Source organism: Rhipicephalus microplus, chromosome 6 (genome assembly GCF_043290135.1).
Source record: "Rhipicephalus microplus isolate Deutch F79 chromosome 6, USDA_Rmic, whole genome shotgun sequence".
NCBI classification, from domain to species: Eukaryota; Metazoa; Arthropoda; class Arachnida; order Ixodida; family Ixodidae; genus Rhipicephalus; species Rhipicephalus microplus.
In genome coordinates this window covers 12,882,291-12,902,399 of record NC_134705.1, presented here as the reverse complement: position 1 = coordinate 12,902,399, position 20,109 = coordinate 12,882,291, and the positions used below count along the sequence as shown (strand labels likewise).

Sequence of the window (20,109 nt, the reverse complement as noted above, 5' to 3'; positions counted from 1 at the left end):
ACCAACTGCTGACACAGAAAATGGGAGCTTCGAGTTTGAACTGTTCCGCAACTACCCCACACGATTCACGCAAGTTCAGCGTCGTGACAGCGCCTTGAGCTGCAGCGAGGCGCGCCTGCCACTGCGCTGTTGGCTCCATCACCAGGCAAGCACGAGCAGCCCCTTCGCGTGAGGGGGCGCCCGGCCGATCGACGCGATCGCTGCACAGCCGCCTTCCCGATCCCTGCGCGCGCTCAAAGGTGCGAGCTTCCCGGCGCATCCACGCTCAGACCGAGAACCAGAAAATCTGCTCACCCGTGCTCTTTTTCGTCGCACACGACGCGATTCAAGTGGGGCAGCCATGTTGAACGCGCCGATCCCAGGATGCGCCGCGTGCTCACAACTCGGTGGTGGGTGCCGATTCCCTTTCCCCTTCTGGATCGGTGTCGGCGCAGAACAAGTGTAGGAAAAAAAAACGCACCCAACCATCGCGGCGCCAGCGGTGCTCTTGGTTTTGTTGCGCCATCTGCCGTGATAAGAAAAAACGCTTTTTACAACTATCTTTGGCAAACGTAGTTGAATAAACATATTTACGCAAATGCTCTAACTGTGACACTTTAATGTTCCTGAAAAGCGCTAGCGCATTTGAGCGCGAGTCGATTCGATCCCCGTTAGTGGCTGCACTAGGCCTTCCCCGGAGCAGAGGTGCGGCCCCTGGTGGTTGCCGCCACTGCACCCGAGCCGGCGCGGATGAATGCGCTCCCACTTTTTGCTGCTGTCTGCTTTGAGCCGTTCCGCGTGCGTCATGCCAGTGGGGAGAGCAGGAAAGGGCGCTTCGCCGCACAGCTATCGCGTGCTGCGGGAAGTAACATTGCCGTATTGCAGTCCGCCTGTTTGAAAACATCGGCTGGAGTGCGCACCTTGCAGTACAATGACGCATTGCCTAATGGCGCAAATCTGTAGAGAATAAACAATGGGTTGATAAATTGGTTGAGTGAAGCGAGACTGGCCGATGAGCGGGCCTAATAAATGTCGTTGTAATGCATCTTGAGTGCGCTACGAGCGTTGCGTTCATGCGCATAAAAGTCACTCTAACGCACAAGAAATATACACAAGAAGTTTTAACCCACAATTGGTGTCTTAAGTAGTTGTAGATGAAGCGAACAAGCTTTACACAAGGTTTATTGGAGCTGCACATGATCTACGAGGCGCAGAAAAAGGGAAAAAAAGAGAAAAGACGTGTTTCGAAACAGAGAAGCTCATGAAACTTTGCGAGTTGCTTTAGCTTCATGGTGTAAAATGCATCGCCTAAAGACGACACACTAAAGAGGGAGGACTCATTACCAAATAAGCAGGTATTGCCGTGGCGATTCCTACATATTTTTCTAATGTAGCACGCTTCCAACAGTTGACGTGCCAATGTGTTTTTCTGCGACACTCAGTGTTATTGATCATTGTATTATGTGGTGACAGAAAACGTAGTCAATACAAATGCTATTGAAAAAGGCATTCATTTCTTATGCAATCCAACTTAATATTGAAAGACACTTCGCAGCCTTCAATATTACCTTTACAAAAGTACACTGGAATAAATAGTTTGTCCATGCATGGTAATAACAGGACATGAAAACGTGTCGCCTAATATTCCTCGTTATTCAAAGCATTCTACTGGGTTAGTAGATGTACCGAGCTCTGCTGCACCTCTAGCGCTTAAGCAAAATAGTTATTAGAATTGCAAACAAGCTGTGCGGAAACCCGCAAGGTGACGTGAAGATGTATTTAATTTTTATTCTATTCAATTATTGCTTAATAATTTTTCATAAATACTGCAGCCCATCAAGATCTATGGAAGAGTGGCGACAACATCACCTGTCAAGCACAGACAAAAATTGGTCATTGGCAAAGCACGAACAAACTCAGGCAACTCATTCCAACGGTCAACTGTTGCAGAAAACTAGCTATATTGTGAGGAACCGGTTTATTTAGCCAGGGTTGAGCTAAATCACACTGGGGATGATACTTAGAGATGATGAAGATATACAGGTGATGATGATATCTAAAGAGAAGGAAGAGTCATTCGCTTGTCGCGCTCACACTAATTCCCCCGCGCGATGAAAACGGCCGCCTGGTTGCCTGATAGTATTATGAAATGCGTCACGCATAAGGCTTTAAACGATATACGTGCACTATCTCTGTCCCTCGGCAACGATGATCAGGATTAGTGCTAAGAGGAGAAACGCGGTAATTGACAGGAGATGTCTGTTTGACCACCGTGTACGGCCCAATGAAGCGACTGATGAATTTGTCGCATGAGCCGGGGACGCGCAGTGCAGTCCCTAGAAGAACTTCGTTGCGAGGGGAAAAACTCAAACACGGCGAGACGAGTCGTAGCGAGGTTTTCGAGCGTCTTAAGAGAAGCCGGTGTTAACGCGGGCCAGGAGACGGCAGTGTGCGAGACGCGATCAAAATTCTTCAGAGAAAGGAGCCATCGAGGGTTCAGGGGCCGAAAGGAAAGAGACATCCTGAGCAAAACTCAGCGAGCGACCTTGGACGAAAATAAGTGGAGAAAAGCCGGTAGTGCGTTCAGCAGCTGCATTATAGGCTAATGTCACGAAGGGTAGAATTGCATCCCGTTCGTGTGGTTCGGGTGAATGTACGCGGCGATCATGTCCGACAGGATCCGATGAAAGCGTTTAGTCAATCCGTTGGTCTGCGGGTGGTAGCTAGAAGTGGTCTTGTGAACAGTGTTCGAGGCACGCAAAGCTTGCTCGACAATAGAAGAAAGAAAGACTTTGCCACGATCGCTCAGGAAATTGTGGGGAGCTCCATGGCGCAAAAAGTTGTGGTGAAGAAAGAAATAGGCGATCTCAGTGGCAGACCCAGATGCTATAGAAGCTGTTTCTGCGTAGTGGGTAAGGTGGTCGATGGCCGTGACAATCCAGCGATTTCACATTGAATGATATAGGAAGAGGGCCATACAAGTCGGTTCCAACGACATCAAAAGGCGAGGCGGGTCAAGGAAGAGGTTGCATTAAGACAGCCGGAGCAGTTGTCGGTCGTTTTCGCCGTTGGCAATGCACACAGGAGGTGATGTACTTAGCGACGGCTGAAGAGAGGCCAGGCCAAAAACAACGACTTCGTATTTTGCCGTAAGTCTTGTGATAGCCTAGATGAGCGGTGGTTGGCTCATCATGAAAGGCTTCCAGTACTTCACGTTGCAGAGAACGTGGGATGACGGGTACCCACTTGTTGCCATCGATGTGGTAAATGTAGCGTTATAAAGCACCACCGACAAGCTTAAATTGTTTAAGTTGTCAACGGAGTCTGGCGTTTGGAGGAGTAATGAAGCCGGTCAAGTGGTCAACAACGGTGCGGCAGTATGGGTCGACACGTTGTTGTGAAACAAGGACGGATATGGTGCCAGGTGATGAACATAGCACTGCGATTGGAGAGGTGCTGTCGTTTCGGAGTATCGATGGTGAGTGGCCTCCGCTGGGCAAAGGACAGCGTGATAGAGATTCACATCTTGATGCTACTTCTCAGATCTGTAGGCGACATCAAAAACATACTCCTGCAAGCGAAGCGCCCAGCGAACGAGATGACTCGATAAGGTTTTCAGCGATGAAAGCCAGCACAGGGCGTTATGGTCGGTAATGCCGGTAAAACTACAGCCGTGAAGATATGGTCGGAATCTTCGCACTGCCCAAACAACAGCAAGGCACTCCTGCTTAGTGATAGTGTAGTTCTTTTCTGCAGCGGTAAGAACACGACTTGCGTAAGCATGGACGCATTCGCGTGAGTTTTTGTCACGCTGCAAGAGTGCCGCACCTAGACCAGGACTGCTTGCTTCGGTGTGAAGGATGGTGGGTGCGGTTGAATCGAAGCGGCACAGTACCAGATCCGACGTGAGGGCTTGCTTCAATGCCATGAAAGCGCTTTCGCAGTCTTCGGACCAAACGAAGGGGACGTTCCTTGCGAGGAGTTAATGGAGCGGAGACGCAACATCCGCGAAGCCACGTAAGCGCCGGAAGTAAGAAGATAACCCAAGAAAGCTGCGCTGCTCCTTTTGACGTAGTGGACGAGGAAAATCGTAGACGGCGGGAAGCTTCTCGGAGTCCATCCGAATTTCTTCTGTGCTGACGATGTGGCCGAGAATCTTGATTGTCTTGCTAGCAAAGGTAGATTTCTTGGTGTTAAGCTGCAGACCGGCTTTTGCAAGGCATGTGAGGACTTCGTCAAGACGTTTTACATGCTTCGAGAACGTGGATTAAAACACTATTATGTCATCGAGATAGCACAGACACGTTTTCCATTTCAAACCACGCAATACGCCATCTATCATGCGTTCGAAGGTGGCGGGCGCATTACAGAGTCGAAAAGACATCACATTAAACTCGCACAACCCTTCTGGCGTTGAAAAGGCGGTCTTCTCTTTATCAGACTCTGACATTGGTAACTGCCAGTAGCCTGCCCTAAGTTCGAGGCAAGAAAAATACTCGGCGCCCTGTAATGAATATAGTGCGTCGTCAATCCGAAGGAGAGGATAAACATATTTGCACGTTATTTTGTTTAGCGCATGGTAATCGACGCAGAAACGCACTGTCCCATCTTATCTCTGAAAGAGAACAACTGGGGATGACCAGGGACTTGATGAAGGACGTATAATGTTGCATCATAGCATGTCTGAGACGTTTTCCTCTATGATTTTGCGTTCTGCCTGAGACACGCGATATGGACGCCGATTTACAATACGAAAGCCATAAGTCTGGATGCTGTGACTAGCGGTGGTCGTCATGCTGAGGATGGGTGAGTTCACGTCAAATAGAAAACGGTGTCTATTAAACAGGGCGAGCAGATCGTCAGTTTGGTCAGGTGTTAAATCAGTGCTTATGGTTGCCGACACAGGTGTGGAAGAGGCATTGTATGGCAGTGATTGTGACTTTGGGACAACGTTGTGGTTGTTGTTCGGAAAAGTAACAATCGCAACAGTCTCACTGTCGACCACGCAAGATACTGTTGAGCCACAGGAGAGCAGTACACACTCGGGCATTTGATATTATGGCGGTTAGGTGGGTAGACCCATCGAAGAAGCGAATAAGCTCTGGTGTGATCACAATGTTCTACGTAGGGTATGGCCATAAGGGAGAATTAGTACGTCATCATCCACAATGTCGGTGCAATTAACACTTATAATTTCTTCTATGTATGGCCGAAGTACATAATCTGACGTGGTTACAAGGCGGATGCGTCCATTGTGTTCAAGCGGAGAAGAGTCAGTGGCATTTGGATGCGGGAGGCGCTGATGACATGATATGAAAGCGGACGCAGAAGACAAGAAATTCCACCCCAGAATGAGAGCGTGGGTGCACTCACGAAATACCACGAAAACGATGTGATGACAAATGCCTTCTATGCAGACACAAACTGTACACTGTGCAAGTGGACGAATGAGAGCGTTGGTCGCTGCGTGGAGAGGTGGGCCGCCATAAGGCGTGGTGGTTTTTCAAACATCATAATCATCATCAGCCTGACTACGTCCACTGCAGGACAAAGGACTCTGCCATGTCCCGCCAGTTAACCCGGTCCTGTGCTTGCTGCTGCCAATTTATACCCGCAACTTCTTAATCTCATCTGCCCACCTAACTTTTTGTCTCCCCCAAACACACTTGCCTTCTCTATGAATCCAGTCGGTTATCCCTAATGACCAGGGGTTTTCTTGTCTCAAGCTACATGCCCGGCCAATGTCCGTTTCTTTTTCTTGAATTCAACTATGATATCCTTAACCCCGGTTTGTTCCCTAACCCACTCTGCTCTTTTCTTGTCTCTTAAGGTTACACCTACCATTTTTTCTTTCCGTTGCTCGCTGCGTCGTCCTCAATTTAAACTGAAACCTCTTTGTAAGCCTCCAGGTTTCTGCTCCGTAGCTAAGTACCGGCAAGATACAGCTGTTATATACCTTCCTCTTGAGGGATAGTGGCAATCTACCTGTCATATTTTGAGAGTGCTTGCCAAATGTGCTCTACCCTATTCTTATTCTTCTAGTTACTTCAATCTCGTGGTTCGGCTCCGCGGTTATTACCTGCCCTAAGTAGACATAGTCTTTTACAACTTGAAGTGCACTATTACCTATCTCGAAGCGCTGCTCTTTTTCGAGAATGTTGTACATTACTTTCGTTTTCTGAAGATTCATTTTAACACCCACCTTTCTGCTCTCGTTGTCTAACTCCGTAATCATGAGCTGCAATTCGTCCCCTGAGTTACTCAGCAATGCAACGTCATCGGCGAAGCGCAGGTTACTAAGGTACTCTCCATTAACTTTTATCCCTAACTGTTCCCATTCTAGGCATCTGAATACCTCCTGTAAGCACGCGGTAAATAGCATTGGGGATATTGTGTCCCCCTGCCTTACACCCTTCTTGATTGGTATTTTGTTGCTTTCCTAATGAAGCACTATAGTAGAAGTTGATCCCCTGTAGAATTATTCCAGGATGTTTATATATACTTCATCGACGCCCTGATTCCACAGTGTCTGCATGACGGCTGATATTTCTACTGAATCAAACGCCTTCTCGTAATCTATGAAGGCTATGTGTAGTGGTTGGTTATATTCTGAGCATCTGTCTATTACCTGATTGATAGTATGAATGTGGTCGATTGTTGAGTAGCCTGTTCGAAATCCTGCTTGCTCCTTTGGTTGATTGAATTCTAATGTTTTCTTTACTCTGTTAGCAATCACCTTTGTAAATAGCTTGTGTACTACACAGAGCAAGCTAATCGGCCTGTAATTCTTCAAGTCCTTGTCATCTCCTTTTTATGTATTAAGATGTTAGCGTTCTTCCAAGACTCTGGTACTCTTCCCGTCAGGAGACACCTCGTAAACAGGGTGGCTAGTTTTTCTAACACAATCTGTCCTCCATCTTTCAGCAGATCTGATGTTACCTGATCCTCACCAGCAGCTTTGCCTCTTTGCATGCTCTCCAAAGCTTTTCTGACTTCTTATATCATTACTGGTGGGGTGTCATTTGAGTTACTGCTAGTTATTATGGTATTAAAGTCGTGTTTGTCCCGGCTACTGTACAGATCTCTGTAAAACTCCTCCGCTATTTTAACTATCCTATTCATATTGGTAGTTATTTTGCCTTCTTTGTCCCTTAGTGCATACATCCGATTTTTGCCTATCCCAAGTTTCCTCTTCACTGCTTTGACGCTTCCTCCGTTTTTCAGAGCGTGTTCAATTCTCTCCATGTTATACCTTCTTACATCGGATACCTTACGGCTATTAATCAACTTCGAAAGCTCTGCCAGTTCTATTTTGCCTGTTGTATTTGAGACTTTCATGATTTGACGCTTCCTAATAAGATTCTTCGTTTCCTGGGTAAGCTTGCCAGTGTCCTTTCTAACTACCCTGCCTCCAACTTCCACTGCACACTCCGTAATGATACTCGTCCGATTATCATTCATTGTATCTATGCTAAGGTTGGTTTCCTCACTAAGAGACGAGTACCTGTTCTGAAGCGAGACTCCGAATTCCTGTACTTTCCCTCTCAGTGCTAGATTATTGATTGCCTTCTTGTGTATCAGTTTCTGAAGTTCTTTTCTCAAGTCTAGGCAAATTCGAGGCCGTACCATTTTATGGTCACTGCATCGTACCTTGCCAACCACTTCCACATCCTGCACGATGTCTGGGTGTGCACTCATTATAAAGTCTATTTCGTTCTTATTTTCGCCATTAGGACTCCTCTATGTCCACTTGCGGTTTCCTCGTTTTCGGTAGAAGGTATTCAAAATCCGTAAATTATTGCGTTCTGCGAATTCTACTAGTAGCTCTCCTGTGTCGTTTCTAGTGCCGATGCCAGAATCTCCTGCTGCCTGGTCTCCAGCCTGCTTTTTCCCTACCTTTGCATTAAAGTCTCCTATCAGTATTGTATACTGTGTTTTTACCTTACTCATTGCCGATCGAACGTCTTCATAGAAGCTTTCAACTGAAGCGTCATCATGGCTGGATGTAGGCGCGTAAGCCTGTACCATCTTCATCGTGTATCTCTTATTAGGTTTAATTACGATACCTACCACCCTTTTATTAATGCTATAGTATTCCTCTATGTTGCCAGCTATGTTTCTGTGAATTAGGAACCCCACTCCCAGTTCTTTCTGTCAGCCAAGCCCCGATAGCAAAGGATGTGTCCATTTTGTAGCACCGTATAGGCTTGATCTGGGCTCATCCGTTTTTCAAACGTGGGAACAAAAATCAGCATGAATAATCCTAACGGCAGCGCCAGTGTTTAGAAGAGCCTCAACGCGCACACCTTCTACAAACACAACTATCTAATTCGATGGCCGCTTTGGAGGAATTGTTAGGTGTCTGGTGGATGCAGTTTCCCCTCCTAAAACTGCATCGGGGAGGTTTCCGCGTGGGCGCTCGTGGAATGGAAGGCGGGCCGCAGATGTGACACTGAACAGAGACCTGGTGAATGTGACCGGCGGCGAGACGTACGGGAATTCCCAGGCACATCAGTGCGGTAGGTAGGAGATGGTGAACGGTAATAGGACGAGCGAGAGGGTGGTCGTAGGTAGTTCACGGTCGGATGGAAGCTTCGAGGTTCTTCAGGACCGCCCACCACTTGTGAGGAATCGGTTTATTCAGCCAGGCTCGAGATAAATCACACTGGTGATGATGTTTACAGGTGATGAAGATGTACAGGTGATGATGATATCTAAAGAGAATGAAGAATCATTCGCTTCTCGCGCTCACAATATTTCTACAATTCAGTTCTGGATCGGCAAAAGATTCAAATTTTCGAGCTACGAGTACAGGAAGGTTGTCCAAGCTGAAAGTACTTGTTTAAATAAGCACACTGCGGGGACTCAATCAAGGCACGCATGAACTTTAAGCTTTCCTTCAGGTGACTTGCTGCCAGAGGGGACAGACTGAGATGCGAAAGTGCGGAAGTGGGTAAAAAGCTCTAGCGACAGTAAATAAAACAAACGACTTTTTTAATGGGCTCAATTTTTGTAATATCTCATTTTCGAATAGTCACAGTGCAAGAATGAAGCAGGCAAAGTACATGATGGATGGATGGATGGGTGAATGGATGGATGGATGGATCCGGCTGTGCCCTTTAGATCGGTTGGTGGCTCACACCAGCAAGCCATAAAGTTAAGTACTATCACTGTGTGTTTAAGGATTGACTTTCACTCCCGCCTCGATTATAGCCACCAATCATCAGCCATTTCTACCCGTTTCAAGTCTATTTTGCCTTCACTGTCCCAAAACCCCAAAGCTTTCGAAAATTCGGCGCCATTACATTCGACTATAGAGTGGAGCCCATTACAGAACATTATCGAATGTTCAGCCGTTTTCTCCTCCTCTCCCCACGCACTACATACCGTGTCTGTGCCTTTGTATTTTGCACGGTACGTCTTGGTCCGCCATACTCCCGTTCTAGCCTCGAAAAGCAGAAAACTACCCTCAGAATTATCGTTGATCTTTTCCCTTGCAATTGCCTTCCGGAAAATTCAGTAGGTCTCCAGTCAATATTTCGTAAGCATTCCCATTTTCCACATGCCCCCACTGTTTCCTTCACCTTCTTCTTAATTGATGTTTCCTTTTGGCTTGGCATTCTGCTGTTGTTTAAAAACTTGCTTGACAGTTTTTGAGTTTGCTTCCTCTATTTAGTATAAACATTCTTCATGTACAAGTAGCTGAAAACTTTCCTAGCGCAACGCTCCTTTCCCATTTTTCTCAATCGCTCCTCAAATTCTATCTTGCTGCAAGCTTCCCTGCACACAAACGATGTCCATTCTATGCCACCCTGTACCCCCTAATTTGGGGTATTCCCGTGAGCTCCCAAAACAAGTGTGCTTATGCCACAGTGTTTAATTTCCTATCTTTTTTGAATTTATGATTTTATGCACAAGACCGCACTGCCGAACGACAAACCCGGAACCATGACACCTTTCCTAATCCATCTCACAACTTCATGCCTATTGTAGTTCCACAGTGCCCTATTTCTTATTACAGCTGCATTCCTGGTGCCCTTAGTCATTACGTATAATTCGTGCTCCCTTAGATAATCAGCCTCATTATTTATTCATACGCCCAAAATATTTGTATTCATCCACTATTTCTAGCATGCCTTCTTGTATCGTATGTTCACTGCCTTTGTTATGGTTGACAATTAAGATGGCCGATTTTCCCTGCTGAGCTTCAAATTTAACCTCTGTCTCTCATTACCACAGATGTCAATCGATCCCTGCAGATCTTCCATGTTGTTGGCTATTAACACTATATCATCTGCATATAACAATGCTGGTAATGACTGTTCAATGTGTTTCCTTTGCTGGACAAAAGAGAGGCTGAAGCCGTGTCGACTCCCCTTTAATTTGGCTTCTAGTGCCTGGAGATACAGCATAATTATTAAAGGTGACAAGGGACGTCCCTGCCGAAGCCCGCGTTGTATTTCTATAGGTTCAGATACTTGTTATTCCCATTGGATGACCACCTTGTTACTGTTATAGATGTCCTTTAGTAGATTTGTTATTCCATCTTCCATATCTAGTGTGTCCAGTATCCCCCACAAGTCTTCTTGAATCGCACTATCGTAAGCTCTCTTGATATCTAGGAATGCCAGCCACAGGGGCCTGTGTTCTTTTTGCGCTATTTCAATACACTGCATCAATGAAAACAGATTGTTCTTTAACCCCCTTGGTTTACGGAACATATTTTGTAGTTATACAAACACCCCCTCATTCTCCACCCATGTCTGTAGTATTTCATTCACCATCTGCATCACCAGCCTCCAAACTACTGATGTGACTGTTATAGGACGGTAGTTGTTTATATCACCTTTGTACACTTTTCATTTACAGATCATGCTCATCCTGCTTAGTTTCCACCCAGTGGGGGTTTCTCCATCCCATATTTCTTTGCTCGCTACCTCTCTTTTTCTTTGCTTAGAGTTTGGTCTTAGTTTCTGTATTAGCATTATTGCGATGCCGTCAAGGCATGTTAATTTGCCATTAGGAACCCCTTTCTCTGCCCTTTTCCACTATCATAGTCCCAGTGGAGCCATTGCGCTAGTTGGTCTACCCTCATCTTGTATGGTGTATACAGCGCTTTCTTGGTGTTAAAAGTTTTCTGTCCTCATTGTTTTCATATGTTCCGTTGCCGCATCCCCTTCTAGTTTAACCACTTGAAGTGTAGTTATAAACATCTGTTCCACGCTTGCCTTATTCCTCATGAAATTGAGATAGTTCCAAAACTTTGCAGCTGCCTTTCTATCCTTTTTGTTTACTTTCGCCATTCATTCAGCCCCCTTTCTTCTAATCTTGCCACTGATCAAATCAGACACTTTCCTTCTGCAGCTCAAAAAGTTATCTCATTTTTTTGACATCATCTTCCAGTTCACCCCTCTATTTAGCATACCCGTTTTCCCTGGAGGTTTCTGATGTCTTAATATCGCTCTCTTAACTTCCTAAACCCACCAGCTCTTGTGTTTGTGTCTCATTTTCTCGGTTGATTTGACTAGTACCTTAGCAAGCATTATCTCATACAATCGAGCTAGATTTTAGTACGTCCTCTTTGTTTAAGTACCCTCGCTAGTTATTTTCTCAATATCTTTAGTTGCTATTTCTATTTGCCATTCTGAATAAATATTACCGTGTGGTGGCCCATAATGTCTCCTTTCCATTTTCATTTTTATTACAAAAGTCAGCTTGATAAATCTGTGATCACCACCCTATCGGAAAAATTGCCATGGTGGATACTGGAAAACATGGTGGGCGTAGTGGAAATATTAGTGGGCATGGTGGAAATTATGATGGCTATGGTGGGACGTAGCGGAAAATATGGTGGTTATGCCGGGACATACTGGGTGGTATGGTGTACAGATGATGGGTAACGTGGAAATGACGGTGGAAAGCAGAGGCTAGATAGTGGGCAATAATGGGACACTCTTCTCACAATTGCGATAATGCTGGGAAGCACTAAGCAGATGATGGGTGCTGCTTGCTATGGTGGGCCACATGGTGTACCAAGCTGAGAAGCTCTGCCCACCATCGCGATAATGCTGGGAAGCATTATCGCGATGGTGGGCAGAACCGAAAACAGCCGCCGATTGGAACCACCTTCCCTCTTCCGTTGTATCAATAACAGACCCTTTGTTATTCAAGACTGCAATTTCTCAGCAATGCTTGTAACTATACGCAGTTTCCACTATCTATCTTTGTCTTGTATGTGCTTGAATTCTTATACATTTTTAGTTGACTTATGTTGCCTTCCTGATTTGCGCATCTGATACTTGTTTCTTTATTTTGTCTTTTTTTCTTGTGTGTTATATATGTTGTACCCACCCCCTCTGTAATGCCCTACGGGCCCTGAGGGTATTCTAATAAATAAATAAATAAATAAGCAGTAAGCAGATGATCGGTGGGCTTATAATGACGGGCAATTTATATAGTGTACCAAGCTGGGATCTGTACACTACATGTTCTACCACCATGATTTCCAGCAAGGGTTAGGCCTACCTACCGAGCCCGTACAATTGAGTTATCCGTGCTTCCGGGTTTCAGAATACACGATTTCGACGATTAAGTATGACAATACAGCGCAGCCATGGCATCAATTAACCTAAATGAAGCATTTTTCATTGTGTATGTTGTCCGCTCAAGAAGCAACAAACATCGATGCGACGCGATTCAAGCACTCCCAGAGAACGTAATTAAGTGTCTTCTCACTGACAGCCACCGGTCGCACTCGCCGGGACTTCTCTAGCTTTTGTACGAGAACTCAGACGTGGCAATTCGTATGCTTGGTGAACCAATATGATAACGTAATGTTTCCAGCACACTGCATTCGTTTTGGCCAAGCCGTTATGTAGTTGTTGCTTTAGCGAAAGAGCTACAGCATTGCGCTGGCGCGACTGCCCTCTACATTGCGCGAAAAGCATCCCAATACTTAATCAAATAAATTAGGCGGGCGTATTTATGGAATGAGCGTAGAAGCGTCATAAAACGTGAGCAGATGTCGCCCTTTAGAACGAGCGCGAAACGGATAATAAACTTGGCAGACCCCGCCGGTAAACTGTTGCTGCTCCCCAGTCCACTTGGTTTTTTTTCTTGAAGTTGTCAATTGTAAAAAAATAGCACTAGTGTCATTAATACAGTGGCAATCGTTACAGGCCGCAGTTGCTTGTGTTTAATAAATGTGCAATTTTTAGTAGCAGGTGTAGATCTTGTCTATGTTGTGCACACGACAAACATAACTTAGGTTGAACCGTAAGTTTGTATGGCATATAAGTATTTAACACTCAATCAACGTGATGTTGGTGTGGCGCAGTGGATTCTGCTTTCGGCCACGGTAGTGAACGGACGCAGGATGCAGGGCTCCGTTGGAGCGGCTTCAGCGGCCCTTGAGGGCCGCGGTAACAGGTCAACTGAAGAGTACCAAGTGATTCTGCCTCATCTGCCAACAGGACGCGTTGCCTTAAATACTGTGTTTTTGCACGGAGACGTTCAAGTGAGACCCTACAGGGTTGAAGACTACAGAGACGCGTTGGGCCCCACGGGAGTGCTAACGGACATCATAGCACTCGGAGCGTGCCAGATTAATCACGTCTGGGCGGTTACACTGAACGGAGAAGACGCGACGAAGAAACTGCTGGCCTTCAAGGGACTTCAGGTGAGGGGACACCGGTGTCTCATCGTTGATCCCCAGGACCGGCAGATAAGCAGCCAATGAAGACTGTGTCTTCATTGGCTGCTTTACGGAGTCGCCGATGAGGATGTGCGGACGGCGTTCGCGGCCTTCGGCAATGTTGTCGAAGTGAATCGAGAGCGCTGGAGAGTCGACGGCGTCAGCGACAAAGCGTCGACGACGAAAACCGTGCTACTCAAGTTAAAGAGGGGAGTTGCGGTGGAGGACCTTCCGCAAGAAGTGCGCGTTGCAGGGGAATTGGCCCTAGTTGTGGCGCCGGGCAGGCCTATGCAATGCTTGCGGTGCAAAGGGACTGGTCATGTACGGCGGGACTGCAAGGTGCCACGGTGTTCAATTTGTCGGCGATTTGGACATCGAGACGCTCAGTGTGTCCGGTCGTATGCAGCAGTTACGAGCGCTGCAACGTGCGATGAGATCGAAGAGCAGACAATGGACGCCGCTGAGGCGGAAGACGCGGCTAAGGGGGCAGGAGACGCGGCTAGTTCTCTGGTTGAACGCGGGCCGTTTTCGCCTGAAGATTACGATACAGCGTCGGAACCCGAGGAGAAAGAAACTGCTAAGGCGGACACCAGCCAAGAGATTTCCACTGAAGACGCACAAAGCCAATTGGTGGACATGTCGACGCAAGCGGCGAGTGGACACGACATGCCAGCGCACGGAACGACCCGCGGGATCAACACGAGCTCGGCGGTCAAGCGTTCGCTGGAGCAATCTGCGGGCACTGCTCACCAGGGCAAAGTTGAGGGACCACCAGCGAAGGCGACACCGGGGCGGCGCTCGGGCCTCAGAGCGAGGTCCAATCTACCTGTGGACCGACCGGTTGGTACTCCAAGGGGCCAGCAGCTAACTGATGCCGAACCACCGGATGGCCCCGGAGACGTCTAGCAGGGAGCTAGACGTACACGGTAAGCACCATGCTCCGGGCCTACCCCCTCCTTTTTTTGAGAGTAACGATGGCTAGTCACTGGGCATTGAGCTTTGCAACTTTAAATGTCCGAGGTTTGGCCTCCAGGAAAAAGCAGGCTCAAGTGTATCGCCTGTTAATTGACCAAGATATTGACGTGTTAGCCGTGCAGGAGACAAAGGTGGAAGGTGAGGAGGAGACCCGGAGCATGATGCTGCGGTTTACGTCTAAATATTATGCCATAGTTAGTCACGCAAATGAAACTTCGGCCGGTTGTGTTCTTTTTGTTAAAAAGATTCCGGGATTGATTGTTGAAAGTCACTTTTCTTGTGACTCTGGTAGAACGGTGACTTGTGATTTTAGTACTAGCGAAATTGAATGGCGCGTAATTTGTGTCTATGCGCCGAACGTGGAGGCAGACCGAGAAACTTTCTTTTCGTTAATTAGGCAACATTTACGGACACCAAAACAGCTTGTTTTATTGGGGGATTTCAATTGTGTATTGAGCGCGAAAGATAGAATTATTCACCGCCATGTGCGAGACAGAAGTGTTGAAGTGCTCTATGGCTTGCTGAATGAATCCGACCTGGATGATGTTGCGGAGTGCCTCGAAGCAGGTCGCGAAGTTCGATTTACGCATTCTCAGGGAACCAGTCACGCACGTCTTGATAGGATATACATGGCAGGGGAGACGCTAGCTAAAAGCAATAGTTACACAGTCTTACCTGTATCTTTCTCTGACCATTGTCTTGTACAATGCAACGTGGGACTTAAACAAAACGAAAACAAATTTAGTTGCGATTTATGGAAGTTTAACGCTGAACTACTTCGGGATGACATTTTTATTAATTTTGTGATTGAGGGAATTAAGAACATTAAAGTGACCGGAGCCTGTAATGTTGGCGAGGAATGGGAGCTTTTGAAGCAAAGCGTTAAAATGAAAGCCATGTCGAGATCTAGTGTTTTAAAATATCAAGAAAGAATGAAAGAAAATGAACTCAGAACAACGCTTAAGAAATTGATAGCATTAGAAAGCAAGGAGCCCGGTGCATATAAAGAAGATATTCGAACAGTGAAACGACAAATTGAGCTAGTAGAGCAGGAACGCTACAGAGGAGCCCTCATTCGAGCGAGAGCAGAGGCGTGGGCTATGGGGGAGACTCCCACCGAGCGCGCACTTGGAATCGAGAAATCACGAGCGCGTCGTAATCACATCGACGAAATAGAGGAAAATGGAATTCTGCTAAATACTAACTGCACTATCGCTGAAGCTTTCTTTCGGTATTACAAGGGTCTCTTCGCAGCCGCTTTAGTAGATGTTACGAAGTTCAAGGACAATTTCTTGAGCCGGATGCCGCAATTATCCCTCGAAACGAAAGAAGCGTTAGAGAGGCCTATAACCGTTTCTGAAATTGAATATGCAATAGATAGTCTCGCCGCTGGGAAGTCGCCGGGGCCAGACGGTCTCGGTGCGATGTGGTATAAAGCTTTTAAAACAGAAGTTTCACCAGTGTTACAAGCTGTGTTCAAGGAAGCCTACGCAATCAAAGAGTTACCACCTTTATTTGCCGAGACGCACACTATTCTATTACCTAAAACGGATGACAAAGCAAAATTAAAACTAGTTTCCTCATATAGGCCCATTTCGCTAACCAACACTGACTACAAGATGCTCGTGAAAGTATTGGCAGGTAGATTGCAGTCCGTAATCACTGGAACAGTTGGGGAGCACCAAACGTGTGGCATCAAGGGGCGCTCAATATTGATGAACACACACACAATGCGATGTGTCCTTGACAGTTGCGATGCTTTTAATTCGCATGTTGCGATCCTCCAGCTTGATTTAGTAAAGGCTTTTGACTGGGCTCCGCAAGATGTGTTATTCTCCATACTAGAACATGTCAATGTCGGATCAGTGATTACAGAGGGCATAGTTTTGGCGTATAAAAACTCTACTACACGACTAACTATTAACAAGATCCCGGGGTCTCCCATTAGGCTGGAACGTTCTGTACGCCAGGGATGTCCGGCAAGTCCACTCTTGTTTGCATTGTACATAGAGAGCTTATGCTTGGCCATAATAGAAAACGAGACCATCCGTGGTTTCAGACTGCTTGACGCCGAGGTAAAAGTTTTGGCATACGCTGATGATGTAGCAGTGTGTTGCACCACCAAAGAGAGTGTACAAGAGACAGTTGCCGTTGTTAAAAATGTTGGAGAAATTACAGGAAGCTGGGTTAATTGGGGGGAAGTGTCTGGGGTTGTGTGGCAGGGAGACTGGACATCAACCCCAGATACCTATGCTAACGTTCACTGGTTTAATACTCCAGTAAAATATCTAGGCGTGCCTTTCCAGCACTACAAAGACACCAATGATTACAGGACTGAACAAATAAAAGAAACGCGCGAAAGGACAGTGCAGTGGAATGTCAACTGTCTCTCAATGTTTGCCAAAGCCACTGTATGCAACATGTTTTTAATGAGCAAATTATGGTATGTGATGCAGGTTTTGTGTTGCTCACGGGTGCATGTGCAAAATCTGCATAGGATATTTGCTGTGTTTTTATGGGGGTCTACTTGGGAAAAAAATGTAGTAGGACAAATCTGTTCCGAAGAGTAAAACAGGGGGGACTAAGCCTGTTGCATCTGTTCGTGCGACACCTAGTTAATTGTTTTATTTTCTTTCGAGATGTTCAACACCCCTTCTTGAGAACAGTATGTCAGTTACGCCTTTGTCGTGTTCTGCCTAACTTTGTGGTGAGCACCGCAAGCATGCCGGGAGCTACGTGAGGTTTCTTTAAGGAAGTTGCAGACAGTGTCCGGTTCTTGTCAGTTCGGTTTTCCAATCAATACCTTTCTTCGGTCGGGCGAAAGAAATTACATAAAGACATATGCGACATGATTTTTCTAGTTCCTATGTATAGGTTAATTAATAGCGGGGGAGAAGGCAATTATGTTCTTAAGCGTGTTAAGAAAATGCAAATTCAGCCTAGTGCAAAAAGCTTTTTCTTTAAATTACACTCCGGAACACTGGCGGTTAAGACTTTTTTAGAAGATAGAGGAGTTTATATGCCATGGGGTTCGCACTGTTTGATCTGCCGAAAGCCGGAGACAATAGATAACGTTTTTCTGCATTGTTGGGAAGGGGTATACTTCTGGGATGTTTTACAGAGAACTCTAAAAAAGGAACTTCCCTTACATTCACTGGGTATCAGGTTTTTAACAGTAGAAAAAGAGGAGGGACCGCCTTTAGATCTTATAATGCTGCTTGGCCTCCATTGTCTATGGCGGGCAAGAATGGCTGGTTACTACTGTGACCCTGACAGGCGTTCGGCCCGTATGCTGTTCCGCGAAAGCATTGCTCAGTACATTGATATACTCAAACAACAAAATTTTTTTCCGGAATGGCTCTCCAGGGTCGAACCCCTGGTGAACCTGAAGGAATTTTAGCACTGTAATCACTAATAGTTCCGCGGCTTTTTTGTCATCTCTTCTGTTTGTATGTTACTGTTTACAGTGACTTATATTGATGTGTGTACCTTGTGCGAAACCGGTAATAAAAAAAATTGGTGTGGCGGAGTGGTTAGCGTCTTCGTATGGGAATTCCGCAGGTTGCACGTTCGATCCTCCGCAGTGCCTTGTTTATTTTTTGTACGGGACGGGTGTTTTTTATACCGTTTTTATAGAATTATTCTTTATTTTTTGTGGCAGCTCGTCACGGTGATTCTGACATCATTTCGCGCTCAAGCATTGCCGGCACTGCAGCACCCACCATATCCCACCATGCGCCATGGTGGGCGTTTCCCGCCATTCACCCACTACATTAATCTACTATAATGGTGGGTGGTGGTTTACACCATGCCCACCCTTCGTTTTTTTCTGATAGGGCACCTAAGCTTCCGTACCCATATTGAGCTGTATTTACCACCCTTAGCCGATTATACATCTTACGTGACATAATAGCGTAACCTATCGTCGCATGCCGCCTTCCCATCTCCCATGTTATCTGTCCCTCGCATTTTTCGGTAATGTTGCAACTGATTAAATCATGCCTTTCACTCATATTCATTAGCATTCTGCCTGTTAGATCAGCATATTTATGCATGTATTCCATGTGCGCATTCATATCTCTTAATATAGCTAGCTCGCACTCTTCTTCTACTTCTTGAATGTCATTTTCTATGCACTGCACCATTTGTTCGTCCTCCTCTCTGGCTTTTGCCTCTGTCCACAAGTATACAAAATCCAGGGGCGTCATCTGGCCTGCCACTTTCTCCTTTAGCGATAAATGTTCTCTGCACTCCTGCCTGACCCTTTGCCAGTCTGTACATTTATAAATGATTGCCCCAATACCACCCCCCTTCTGCTGCCCTCTGTTCTATTACAGTATTCCCATGCGTAGTCCCAATTGCTAGGTCACTGTTCCATGTCGCTAAGATGAATTCTACAAACAACTATACCATCAGCTTCTCCTCCCTTAGCTGCTCTTCTATCTCTCCTTACTTCGTCATATTTCTGCCACCCTTCATGTTAATATACTCTACGTCTGAATTGGCTCGGCCCTCGTGCCTACGTCGATTTCTCCCTTGGAACCTACGTGTATTCGATATTGGTGCCACTTTGGAATAGTATCTGTCTATACCACCTGCCAGAGTCCCTATGGTTGTTTTCCTTGTTACTACCTATTCGGGACGCCAAGGGGCCCGCGTGCCCCCCAAAGCTTCTGGGCGTCCTGCAATTCGCCGACCCACCTCATGACCTAGCCTCCTATAGAAGTGGATTCTGTCTTGTTGAAAACCACCTCCCTATGCACCTGTCTGTTTAATTCCACAAGCTCAAAACCTTTCAATCTCTCGACTCATCTGCCATATCTCTTTGCTTGCGTTGACAACCGCTCCTTGCAAATGGCCGTCATGCACCCATACTTCCGCTATCGTGCACCTGTACCGGAGGGGCAAGGGCACGCATGTCGTGGATCCCTTTCACCAGTGTGTTCGCTAGTCCTGAAGAATCTTCATTTAAGACATCGTTTAAAGCACACGCAATCATCAAGAAGTTTCTTTCATCCGTCTTAGTTGTGAGTTTTACGCTCTCTTGCCTCCTGACTGCTTAAAGCTTACGGCCTGGGAACGTCCCTACGAAACCCTCCTGTCACCTCTTACCCTGTCTTTAATTGCTTCTGCGAGTCGATTAAAATTCAAGTACCCGGCAATTATCACGTGCTGTGACTTTTCAGCTAGAGTGTCCTGCTCCTGGAGATTACTTGCACCTGTGACGCCAGCTGCTTTGCCCCCCCCCCCCCCCCACCACTTCACTGAAGCTGGGTCTTTTGGCCATTCAACCGACTAGAGCTTTTTTCTGAAACCTTTTCACTTTCTTCTCCGCTGTTCTTGGTGACGGTGCCCTACCGTTTTCTCCAACGGCCGCTCTTTGTCCGCCTTCGCTAGTGCCTCCTCGGCTGACCTAAGCCTTTCTTTTATAGCCCTCGTTTTTTCTTGCTAAGCCACCAACG

The 20,109-nt window shown here is 46.4% G+C and overlaps 1 protein-coding gene across 3 annotated transcripts in view; it reads right to left on the bottom strand.

Annotated features, from left to right (window-relative positions):
- The window catches only part of Asator (tau-tubulin kinase asator), a 396,184-nt gene that overhangs the window by 264,187 nt on the left and 111,888 nt on the right, over nucleotides 1-20,109 (bottom strand). Inside the window, exon 1 of one of the 3 annotated variants that reach the window (XM_075865819.1) lies at nucleotides 295-423. The exons of the other annotated variants lie outside the window; for them this stretch is intronic. The gene's annotated coding sequence lies outside the window, so the exon portion shown is untranslated. Of the gene's footprint in view, nucleotides 1-294; nucleotides 424-20,109 lie in introns of those variants that run through there. 3 annotated transcript variants of the gene reach the window in all.